Source organism: Carcharodon carcharias, chromosome 22, assembly GCF_017639515.1.
Source record: "Carcharodon carcharias isolate sCarCar2 chromosome 22, sCarCar2.pri, whole genome shotgun sequence".
NCBI classification, from domain to species: Eukaryota; Metazoa; Chordata; class Chondrichthyes; order Lamniformes; family Lamnidae; genus Carcharodon; species Carcharodon carcharias.
In genome coordinates, this window is record NC_054488.1 from 50515887 (window position 1) to 50528751 (window position 12865).

A 12865-nucleotide genomic window follows, 5' to 3' on the forward strand; every position below is an offset into this window, starting at 1 on the left:
TGGCCTTAATAGGACTGTTAATTGTCAGCAGGCGCGCTGCCGACTCCCACGTGCACCCGCTGACAGAAATATCACGCGAGTGCACGATGATGTCAGGATGCTTGCCCGACATCATCACGCGTCATTTTACGCTCGAGCGGGTAGGATGTGTGCCCGCCCACTCAGCGAAAAATCCAACCCTAGGTCTAAGAGACCAATGGACCACACAAAGCTAATTGAGGAATGTCCTTGTACATTACACCCACCACATCAATACCATATCCAACAGATATTTAAACAGAAACAAATTCTTGCATTTTTTTCTTCTAAGTTTAAAATAGTTGGAAGTCACATGAGACATATTTAAGTTTGAATTAAGGTGACGAGTTTGACAGTCGTGGAGCCAGTTGGCTCTGATGGCTAGCGTGTGGTGCAAAATGATGCCATCAGTGTGGGTTCAATCCCCATACTGGCTGAGGCAGTTCTTGGGGCCGGCCTCCTTGCCTTGCTCCATAGAGATATCAGATGATTAGCAAACCTTGAACAAAAAGGACACGACATGGAGAGGCAGTGATGTCTTGGCAGACGTATAGTTAGAAAAAGCAGCAGAAAAATTGTTGCCATGGTCATGACTGCACTAGTGATTTGTTAGGTTTTCCTATTCATCAATGGTAGTGTGATTCTTAATAAAATGTTTGCCATTTAGCAAGTAATTTTCATTGGTGCATGGCATTATGATCCAAGTGGAGACCGATAACTTTAAAAACGAGTTATGAATTTCACAGTGACTGAGGCAAAGGAATTGCACAAGATTTCATCATTTAAGGCTTTTACAATAACTAAACACACAAAAATCAACTAGACTAAACATCACTTAGTAGGCAACTAATACCCTAAACTACAGAAAATTATTCCTTATTAATTCCTTAATACAACCAAAAACTCCACTCCATGTTTATACAATACACCACACCCTTCACAGAAATATAGGATTGCATTTACATGCCCCCAGCGGGTGTGTTTTTTGCAGGGGTGGGGGGGGCACATAAAAGAGGGCAGATACCGACCCCACCACCTTCCCAAGCTCACCCCCACAATTCGAGGAATGGACGGATGCCAAAATCAATAGCCCCCCTGCTATATTAAAATAGCTAACCAAGAGCCAATTAGGCTTGTCACCAAGCCAAGACTGACCCTGATAATATGCTGCCCATGCCATAAAAACGTTTGGCATGAGCAGTCAGGCAGGATTGGGCAGCTGGATTTTTCAAGTAATCTTTTCAAAGGATGTGAAAAACTGAGGAGGTGGGGTTCTACCTTCAGAGATTGCACTTTGCCAATCGGGTGGCAAACCCCAGCCTAAGATGGAATCCCCACTTCTTCCTACCCACCTGCAGCCTCCAAACGACTCAATTTTTTCTTGAATTAAAGGAGGCAGTTTAAAGCATAAGCATCTCATCTGTCCAGCAGTCATAACAATGGAAGAAGGGGGGACAACTGTTAGAGTTTAAACATGCAGCATATTCTCCTGTGCTTATCTATAAAGAACAAAAGGTTTTATAAAAAGTAGAGATAATGGACAATACTGAAGTCAATGGTGGGTAGGGTTGCATAAATATTTCATAAATAAATTGAGACTTAGTAAATGTGCTTTCATATGCATGAAATAATACACAAGGCTCTATAAATCACCTACATAAAACAGTTCTTCAGGAATTCAAGCAAGACCTATTATTGTATTATAATGGCCTGGCTTCTCTGAATTTTCCATTACTAAGATAAATCATTGTAATATATGTAAAGCTTTATTTAAGAAGAAGCAACTGGCCATCTGTCTTGTTATGGCTATCAATCATTGCCATTAAAGATTCTTCACTGCATGTACTCAACATCAATGCTTTTGTAATGTTGGCATCCACAGTTCCAGAGGAATGCTGGAATGGCTATTAATTGCAAGCTAGTACTCTCTCCTACATTTTATTGTGATATAATTCCAGAGGAGATTGAAGCTATAATTTTCTGAGCATTGACAGCCATTATGAATAACTCACTGAACACTCGGGGGGCGGGGGGGTGGGGGGGGGGGGGCGCTTTGTGTGTTTTTTTTTGTGTGTGTGTAGCAGTAGATTGAAAAGAAGCCAGCATGGTACCCATACTCAAAAGCGTAGCAAACAGACACAGGTAACTACAGGCACACTAATCATATTTCAAATAATGGTATCCATTATCAGACGTAAATTTGAAGATGAACCTGTGTGATAATAACTAACAATAGGCAACAGAAGGTGATGATCCCGCCTTACCAACCTCTTGACTTATTTGAGGAAGTGACAAACCATGTGGACTCTAGTAATGTTGAATCAGGCATATTCAGATTTATAAGTGGCATTAACAAAGTTTAATGTGTTATAAAGATGCCTCTTTATTTACGAAAAATGATTTTCAAAAATCTTTCAACTGACTGGGAATTTGGTGCTTTAAAGAGCGAGACAGCAAACTGCTTTAAAATGCAAGGCCAACTTCCAAGTTGAAGGTGAGAAAAGTAATCAAGAACCCTCTTTGAAGGGAAGTGTGAAGAGAGAGACATTTCAAAGGAGATGTACAGAGATCAAAACCCAACACTAACTAAGGAAGGGATTAAAATTGCAAAGTGCTGAATTTTAATCAACAGTAAAGACAATGGGAACCTCTAAGCAGTCAGATACACCCAATGGACGCTCAACCATTCTTAACTTCAAACAGCTGCAAAATTCAACAATCTACATCTCAAGGACAAGCAAAGGACTTAATCGTATATTCTTTTAATTTTTATTTGGACTCTAACTTTTCTTACTTCTGCTGTGTGTGTGTGTGTGTGTGTGTGTGTGTGTGTGTGTGTGTGTGTGTGTGTGTGTGGTCTTTTTTTATTTTTCCTGGGCTGAGTAGGTAATAAACTTGCTCTTTCTTTGACTCAAGAAATCCTGGTTTGATTGGCTTCTTATTAAAAAGTAAATTGGAAAGGCATCCATGGGGAAAAGAAATTTTAAAACCTTTGTCGTGACCAACCAAGAAGGCTGAAGGAGATCCAGTTCTCCCCTCCTCAAGCAGTCAGAACATATGCAAAAGGCTATTTATTACTGCACACGAGGGCTTTGCAAATTCAGGGTAAATCTTGGGAACAGATTTAAAAATTGGCTGAAAGGTAGAAAACAATAGCTACTCTTTAGAGAATGTAAGGAGCGGCGTGAGAAAGAACTGAATGGCTGCCCCAGGGATCATTGTTGGAACTACTGCTGTTTCTAATTTTTATCAATGACTTGGTCTGAGTACAGATTGGTCAAATTTCAGAGAATACCAAACTAGAAAGGGCAGCAGTTCATAAATTATAGAATCAGCTGGACAAAGTATGTAAGGGGGCGAAACAATGGCAGACCAAATTTAATGCAAATGTGATGAACCATACACAGGAGGGAAAGATGTGTAACACAACTACTCCATGAATGGTGTTGAAATAGCCAATGATTGTACTAGGAGTATTGGCAGACTCAACAAGCAAGATATCCAACTGGTTCAGAGCAACAAACAGTTAAAGCCAATAAAGTGCCGATTTTTTAGCCAAATCAATGGAATACAAATCAGTGGATGCCATGGGCAGAATTTCACCCATGTCGGGCGGGCGTGGCAAGGGCACGCGGGAGCAGTCGGGAAGCCGACCACCGCCCACGATTGGCACCGCATCGTGATTTCACGCTGGCGGGCTAATTAAGTCACGCCCAGAGTGAAACACAAGCGGCAGCACTGAGGGAGCGGGTGGAGAGTGCGAGCGGGTCGAGCGCAAACTTTGCGCATGCGCGTGAGTGAGTGCTGCATAATCTCCCTGAGGCACGGCGCTGCCTCAGGAAGATGAATAGATATATATAAAAAATAAAGAAAATAAAAATGTAATATATGTGACTGTCACGTGAGCAGGGACATGTTGTTAATGAAAAATTTAAGTTTTGATTTTATTTTTATTTGCTTTTGGAAACCTCATTCCACCCATGGATGAGGTTTCCAAAAAAATGCAAAGGCCACTTGGCCTTTTCGCCTGCCCACCAACCGTTAGGTTAAACGGGCAGTGAAAAATTTAGGTTAATTGATAACTTAATGGCCTTAATAGACCTTTTCATTGTCAGCAATTGTGCTGCTGGCTCCAGCGCACACCCGCTGTCCGAACTATCACGTGGCTGCACATTGACATTGGCGCACTTGGCCGACATCAACGCGCGTCATTTCACGCTCATGCGGATCGGGCCCGCACCCTCCCAGCCGATCGAAAATCTCTGCCCCACCATCAGGCTGGTCAGACCACAGCTTTGAGCACTGAGTTCACTTCTGCATGGTCACCGCAATGCAAGAGAGACATTCAGGAAGCTCTGAGAAGATCCATGTGATTGACCCCCTGTTATACATTGGTCCGCGATTGGGAAAGGCTGCAAAAAAACTTGGGAGATGATTTTAAACCGGAATGAGCTTCAGGCGAGTTGGGGGGGGTGGGGGGGGCGGTGCAGGGTGAGAATGAAAAGCATTCGCTGGGCTAAATTTCAAGCCAGAGGCATGTGAACTCCAATGCCTCATTTAAAAGCCACCAGACCACTTCCTGCCCGCAGCGGGTCTGAAATGAGTGCAAAGTAGATACCAGCAAGTGAAAACCACCCAGCAGCTTCCAGGTCAGTGGCAGCAGAGGGGGTTTTTGAGAGGGTTTTACAGGTAAGAAGGGCGGGGTGTCCAGGCAGGACAGCCCATATATTTTCTTGTGGGGCCTAAAGGAATGCTGTTGCTCTTAGTTTTACAAAAGGTTTGCACTTAGCTACAGAGCCTCATCTATTTAAAAAGCAGCTGCCAAAGAAGAGAACTACTACAGTGATTAAAATGTTATCAGGGCCCTATTGGTACCATAAGATCCCAATTAGCGTTTATTCACAATCCCATCTAACGTCTGCTGGGACACCTGACCCATCACCCAAATCAGCAGCATTGAAAGCAGAAGCCAATTGGAAATGGAGTCTCCATTTTACAGAGAGAGGGAGGGGCAAGAGAGTGGAGGGGTGGAACAGGAAGATGAAAATTTAGCATTCAACGCGCTGTTTGACTGCGAGCCAATGTAGATTGGAAAGCATAAGCATGATGAATGGGGCTTGGTGCAAGTTCAGTTTCACAAGTGCATGGCTAGAAAACAGAATCATTAAATGTTGTAACATGTGCTGAATACTGTCTAGCTTGCCAGAAGTTTGATTATGTGAAGTAGTTGATCGAATTCATGGAGTATTTCCTGACCCTGGTTTAAGTTGTTTGCCATACTGCTTTGTGTACATGTTAAATGATGTTTACTGAACACTCTGGCTGCAGTTAATTACTCTTACAATGAAAGAGCAGCTGGGAGTGTTACTGAAACTAAGGTCCAAGGAAATGGGTACTTCCTTTTGCTTCCTGTACTCAATCAAATGTTGTTGCAGGCCTGTGTACCAAAGCAATGGCACTGGCCCACCACAAGGGTCTCAAGAGATCAAAAGGAAGCAGCAGGTTCACCCTGTTTGTGCGAAGCTGGCTATTGTTGGGATCTGCCCTCTTTTCTTATCTTCTTCAGTGCTTTTTAACCTCACGGGCAGATTTTTTCACCCGACGCGTGGGATGATGTCATCGCGCACTTGTGCGATAGTTCGGTCGGCGGGCGCTCGCTAAACTCAGAAGTGCGCCCGCCGACAATTAAGAGGGCTACTAAGCCCATTAACAGCACAATTAACTAGAATTTTTCACTGCCCGTCCAACATTACGTTGGGCGGGCAGGTGAATCGGCCAGGCGGCCTTTGCACTTTTCAGGGAACCTCGTCCAAGGGCAGGGTGAGGTTTCCGTCATTAAATTTAAAAAAATAAAAACGATTGGGCAGAATTTTCATGTTGTACATGCTGAGGTGACTGTTTCTGATGCATGGGCAATTTTTTCCGGATTTTAAAGCCTTTATGTTTTGTACTTAAATCCTGCAGCTCCCCGAGGCAGCTCTCTGCCTGCAGGGAGCTTTCATTCCGCGTTCCCCCCCACTCCCGCACCCACGCAGACATCAGCGCTCGCCCTCCTTCCATCCCCCCTGCCAATCCAGGCAGCGCTGACTGTATCAGCGCGCGCTTCACGCTGGCTGGCCAATCACACCCGCTCGCTGAGCTGAAAATTCAGGCCTATGCGTAAAATGTCTCTCCATTGCTGGCTCTTGGATTCTGGCAGAGTTAGGAACAATGGGCTGAGTAATTCTTTACTTTGTGCGTTGGGAAAAGGTTTCACAAAAGGGCTGACTCACACTGCCAGGCATATTGTATTTAGTTTAGTGCAGCCTCAGGCTTATGCTGACATAACCATAGGTTGTCCTGACCTAGTGTTGACTGAACTAATGCTATATTTATATAAAACACTGTCACCATTTACTGTCCTGATTTTTTCCATAATTAAAGTGTCAGATAAATGCTGCCTTTAGAGACTTTGGGCGGAATCGTCCCAGATTTGCACCAGCCACAGTAGTGGGCGGGGAAAAGGACATTTTACCCACTGGCCGCAATGGCGGCTTTACACACCATATTGTCCCAATCCCGCCGTATTAATTATGCATTCCTGGCAAACACACCGTTTCCATGGCGGACAGGCTCACATTCGTCCGCCATGCCATCACCTCGCTGCTTCATCACGCCGGGTGCTATACTTAAAGTGCAGCCACGTGAATACCTCTCAATGCTTCTAGCCCATGACTACTCCAAACAAGACATGGCTCTGAAAGACAAGAAGACTGCAGCTCCCCAGTTTAATGACACGTCCCGCGAGTACCTTTTGGACACATTGGAGGTCCACCATGGTGTTGTCTACCCCCTGCTCTGGGCACAGGATGGGCATCAGCATCACCAATCCAGCATGGGAGGCAGTGGCAGTGATGATCAATACCAATGCCCCTGTAAAAGACGACAGCCACCCAGTGCCGCTACAGGATGAATAGTCTCATCCATTCTGCAAGGGTAAGTCACTCTTTTCATCACTCTCAACTCTCACAATCACAAACCCATCACACATCCACAGGAATCTCACACCTCAAGAGACAACCCCTCTAACTCTCACACACACCCTCACATCTCCATCAGGCTCATACTGTATTGAGCTCGCGTCTTCATCCTGTCCATGTCTCCGCTCACCACACAAACATTCCGCACAGTGCCATGTGTCCTGCTCACACTCTCTCCATCTCTTTCCATGCAGGAGAAGCCTGTTCACATCAGCAAGGGGAGGTCCCAGACCAGGGGGTGGAGTGGCCCACGTTAGGTCCCTCACTCACTTTGAGGAGTGTGCCATTGCGCTGACTGGTGAGGACGTGGACCGTGCCTGCGGTGATGGTAAGGTCGGTGGCGAACACCCACCTGAGGATCCTGCACCACATCATCCCTCTCTCAATGCAACTGTGAGTGCTCTCTCTCCTGCTTTTGACTCTGCTGCCATGCACTAATTATCTCTACTTTGGTTCCCAAGGAGCTCTGCCAAGCGACTGACACCCTCAGCCTGCCAGTCCCTCAGCTCCATCCAGGTCCTCATCTCCAGCCAAGAGGACCCCTCCTCCATTGAACATCTGGAAATAAGCAGCCTGAAAGACCCATCACAGCACTTACCCATACCCTCCACCAGCACAGAGACACACACCTTGGTGGAATCTAGATCTGGTGGTCATCATATGGACATGTGCCTGCAGCAGGAGGAGATGGGTTCAGCCGAGTTCCCCGGCACTCAGAGGACTGCTGGGGAAGAGGCTTCTGTGAGGTCCAAGTCAGATGACAAGCCTCTGGATTTGACCTTCCACCTCATTATGGACAGCCAGCAGAAGGCAGGGGAACATCACGCAGAGCTGTTGGAATCCCTCAACAGAGTGGCACGTGAATCAGAGGAATGCGTTGGCCTTTTCTGATGAAGTGGTGCCCACATGTGCACATTAGGAGGTCTCCGTGGGAAGAATGGCAGACCCCATGGAGACCCTGGTCCAGCAGGCTGCTGAGGTGTGCACAGCCTGCACTCCATCGTGGTACCCATGGGCGAGTTCCTACAGTGGCAATGTGAGAGGGGAAGGGGCACCTCGATGTCCTTCCAGGTGCTCCTTCTCCTCAAAGAGTCAGGCCAGGGCTCTCGGACATCTGGAGGGAGGAGGAGCGGCAGCTGGACACCTCTGGGTCATCCACTCAGGAATTTCGGAGGCTGTCCTCTCCCTCTGAGCCCCCTTTGTCTGTGACCCCCCTCAACCTCATCCTCTGTCATCGCAGAGGGAACACTGGCCCACAGGAGCCAAAGCAAGCCAGGACTCTCGAGGCCTCGGCTGTCCAAAGGACCCACGCCAAAGTCATGAGAGGCAATAGGGCCAACCAATGCACAGGCTGTCTCCACCCCTCCTGCAGCTGTCAGGGCAGCACCTAGAAGTCTAAGACATTCAAAAGTTAAGAAATTATGATGAGAGTTCATTGCAAGGGTGAACACATTTTGTCACATTGCAATCTGGAAATATATTCAGCTTCACTGAATAATGTGTAAAGTTGTCTTTCAGCTTCATTGACAGGTTTCGCGAGTCCTCCCACTGCATCTCCCCCACAACCACTAGCAGTCCAGCTACACACAGCTGACCCACGACCCATGATTCTGGAGGGGGAAGCGTGTGTGTGTGGCAGGTCCTTTCAGAGCCTTGTGCAAGCACTCTCCTTCTCACATCACACTCATCTCAATGTCCTGAGCATTTTCAATGCTGCTAGTTACCCATTTGAGCTGACCTGCGTCTCTGCCCACCCACTGATCATACTCATATGCAACACCTGACCTCGCCCGACAGCAACTCTCGTTCCACTTTCGATTTAGCAAGCATGATAGCGCTACAGTTTTTCTTGACTTCCCCCGTCCTTTCCCCTCCCCCAGTCACCCACTTCCTTTCCCCCATCACTGTCAGCCTCCCTGGCATAACCTGCCACCTCCCCACCGTCACCAAACAGCCACAACCCTTTTATTTTGGGGATGTCCGAGGGCAGAATTTTACATCCCTCGGCCGGGAGCGCGCCCAACCCAATCAGGCGTGAAATCACGCGAGATGACGTGATCAAGCGTCCCGACATCATCGCGCACTCGTGCGATGTTTCGCTCGGTGGGCACACGCAGAAGCCGAAAGCGCGCCCGCCGACAATTAAGCGAGCAATTAACGGCCAATTGTCTGCGATTTTCCATGGCCCATCCAACCTTACGATTGGCAGACGGGTGATTTGGCCAAGCGGCCTTTGCATTTTTCATGAAACCTCATCCAAGGGCGGGATGAAATCTCCGTTAGGAAATAAAATAAAAATAAATATCCGGGACAACATTTTTACACAGCATTCTGACTAAGAAATATATTGCTGCTCCTTCATTGCTGCTGCATCAAAACCCTTGAACACCCTACATAGCAGCACTTACTGTCTTCGCCACATAGACTGGTGGAGCTTAAGAAGGTTAACCATTATTTTCTCATGGGCAGTAACTGCTGGCCTAGCTGGCGGTGCCCATATTCTGAGAATGAATGAAGAGAAAACACAATTTAAACACTTCTATCAGATTTATTAGTTTTCTTTTTTAAAATGTCAAGAGGTCCAACTTCTCTCATCTCTCCTTATAAGAAGAGCACTTATCTCTGATATCCTCCTGGTGGCTCTGTCCTGCAACTACTCCATGCCCTTGATGTCCTTCACGAAGTAGGATGCCCAGAACTCTTCATAATATTCTCACTGCCATGTAACCCAATGACTTGGAGAGATCTCATTTTACCCCAAAGCTTTAGAGCTCCACGGGGTTTATTTTTGTTTCATTATTTCCACATGTGCACCACAGTAATGGGGCCTCAATTGAAGGAAAATGCAACCTGCCAACTTACTGTGGGAGTTCTGCCCATTCCAATTTCCCGGTGGGCCTCACTTTGGCAACTAGAATTCCCACTGAAAAGAGACAGTGGCCTAATTAACGTAGGTAAATTGGGATCAAATCACATACTTACACTGCTACTGCCAGTTTAAATTTCTGCTCACAAAGCGCTGGGAGGTACAAGTTGGGCCGCAGCCATTTTCAGCAAGATCTTCACCTATTCTCATTTAAAATGCTGCAATGGTTTGGGCAATATTTTGCTTGCAACAGCTAATGGTTTTTGCTACTTAGATGGAGGAGCCCAGAACCTGTGTGGCCCGCTATGACCACGTCTGAAAGATGTTACGACCACCAGTCCCACAGGCTCCTTCAGGGAGGGCCCAGCTGCAGTGTCCATTGCGATGAGCTCATGATTTATGGTTCAATATAGAGTGTTAATGCCAGGCAACGGTGAAGCCTACGATCGTCCACAAACTCTTCAACGGACGTTGCTGGTGAGGTGACGCCCAACCCTAGGGAAGGACCTGATCACCAATCTGTGGTAATCTGAGGTGCAATACACCTTTAAGAGAATGTGACCAGATTGACCAGGTGACTGTATTACCCAATTGCTGTGTGGCAGGGGCTGCAATGTCAATCAGCTGTTTAAATTAGGGTCTGGGTGGAGAAGCACACATTGTGTTGGTGCTCTGTTACTTGTGTAAATAAACAGCATGTGCTTCACCTTATATTGGTCTCTGCGTCGGCAACATATCTTTTGCCAACTCAGCCACCGGGTGTGCAACCGTGCTCGCTGAGCAAACACCAGACAAAGGGAAGAACATTACACAACCCCAGGGATCTGAGGGGCTGAGTGGAGGGGAAGCACCCCTGTTCCTCCAAGCCCACAAGCAGTGCCATGAAGGCACTTACCTTCTCTCCGAATCTGTGCCTACCTCAGTTCAGCTGCCAGGTTTGCCACGGCCTGTTAAACCTCCAAAGCAGGCTAAACGAGAGCCTGCCAGCCTCATCAAAATATTTAGGTTGGCACCCTGCCTCCTGGGAGCAGGTTGGCTACCTGTACTTTCCCCCAATTCTGTAAAACCCAGAAATGGACAGGTTGGAGGCAGATTGGGGGTCAGGGTTCAGATTTTTTAAATTGCAACATCTGGTCTGAACACAACCTATTGTTTTTTGTGTGTATGCTAAAGTTCAGCCCGCTATCCCTGTCCTCTTCAGAACCAAGTCTGACTCCAAGTGAGCCGTTTCCTGGGCTGTATCTTCCACCCACACCTGCTCAACTGCCCAGTGAATGGCCCTGTGTACTTTAATTCAGCCGGATTGTGTCCATTCTTAATGTTAAGAAATATCTTAACTGTTTGTAACCGAAGCAGTTTATTCCACTTTCAGCAAACTTCACTAAGGGGGTCTTATTAAACAAACTGACTGGGTGGGAGAAGCGCAGGATCAGGTGGAATGCTGATTCTACACCACCTTGAAATTTACTCTCCATTAACTTCAACAGAGAGCAAAATGACACAGGGTGAAAACCAACGATTCACCTGATTCCATCAGTTTCCCAACAATTCACAATATCGTATTATTATTGTGTGACTTCTATACTCTGCCTTTCCAAGTGCAGTCTGGGCCCTGGCACCTGACCAATGGCCTAACCCTTCCATCCTTCACCTTATATTCCCCATTCCCAGGATTCCTGGCCTGTCATTATATTTTTTTGTCTGACAACAACAATCTCACCGATTCTCTTTTATAACCCATTTGTTTTGGACACATTTCTTCAAGGCCCTTTTTGTTTATTAGTTGTTTTCTTCCTGAGAGCAGATACTTACAATCACATTTCCAGCAATGGGACTCAAGTTTAATCCAGGCACTCACAAGTGGACTATCTTCCTTCATAACACTCCGTTCCCCACCCAACACCTCACCACCATTATGAACCTTGGCAAGGTTCCTTTTACATTTTTATCAGTGTTAGTTGTTTTCTCTCCGAGATTGTTCCTGTACGGCTTTCCATCTCATTGGGGGTCATCAACTTTGTGGATTCCTGTCTGTCTAACAGTTCAAAAATGCTATTTATATATTTTACAACATAACATGATGTCTACTTCAGAAACCTGAGCACATAATCTAGGTTAACTCTCCAGTCCATTAGTGAGGAAATATTGCACTGTGGGTAGTGTGGTCTTTCAGGTGAAGTGTTAAACCAAGGCCCTGTCTGCCCATGAGATTATTTGAAGACGAGCAGGGGAATTCACCCCAATCTATTGGTAAATAAATATCTTTCAAAAAACATCACTGAAACAGATTATCCGGCCATTGACGCTTGTGGGATCTTGCTGTACGCAGAACAGCCATCAGAGTTCCTTAATTGACTGTAAAGAACTTTGGTATGTCTTGCAGTTGTGAAAGGTGCTCAAGAAGTGCAAGTCTTTCTTTCATCCTATGATGAATAGTGTTCAAGCTCATCCCCTGGCAGTTCTGAACTAGCTTTATGTAAGAATTATTTTAAGCATGCAGCTTCGACAATGCAACACAGCACAAAATACAATGATATAGCATAAGATGAGACTGACTAGACAAACATGACACAATGCAATTGCATCCTTTCCTCATAAGAATTTTTTAATTCGCATGGATATTTAACCCTTTCCATGCAGCTCTACATTGTAGAAATGTAATTTTGTAGCATGAAATTATGATTTATAATAAACATGCATACATATTGGGCTGAATTTTATGCCCCCTCGGGCGGCCGGGCGCTTGACCCGATCAGGTGTAAAATTGTGCGAGAAGACATCAGGCAAGTGTCCCGACGTCACCTCTCACTCGCACGATATTTCACTCAGTGGGTGCGCACAAAGTCCGAAGCGTGCCTGTCGACAATTAAGATGCAAATTCAGGTCATTAACGGCACAATTGTCTCCGATTTTCCATGGCCCGTCCGACATTACAGTTGGCAGACAAGCGAATCAGCCAGGT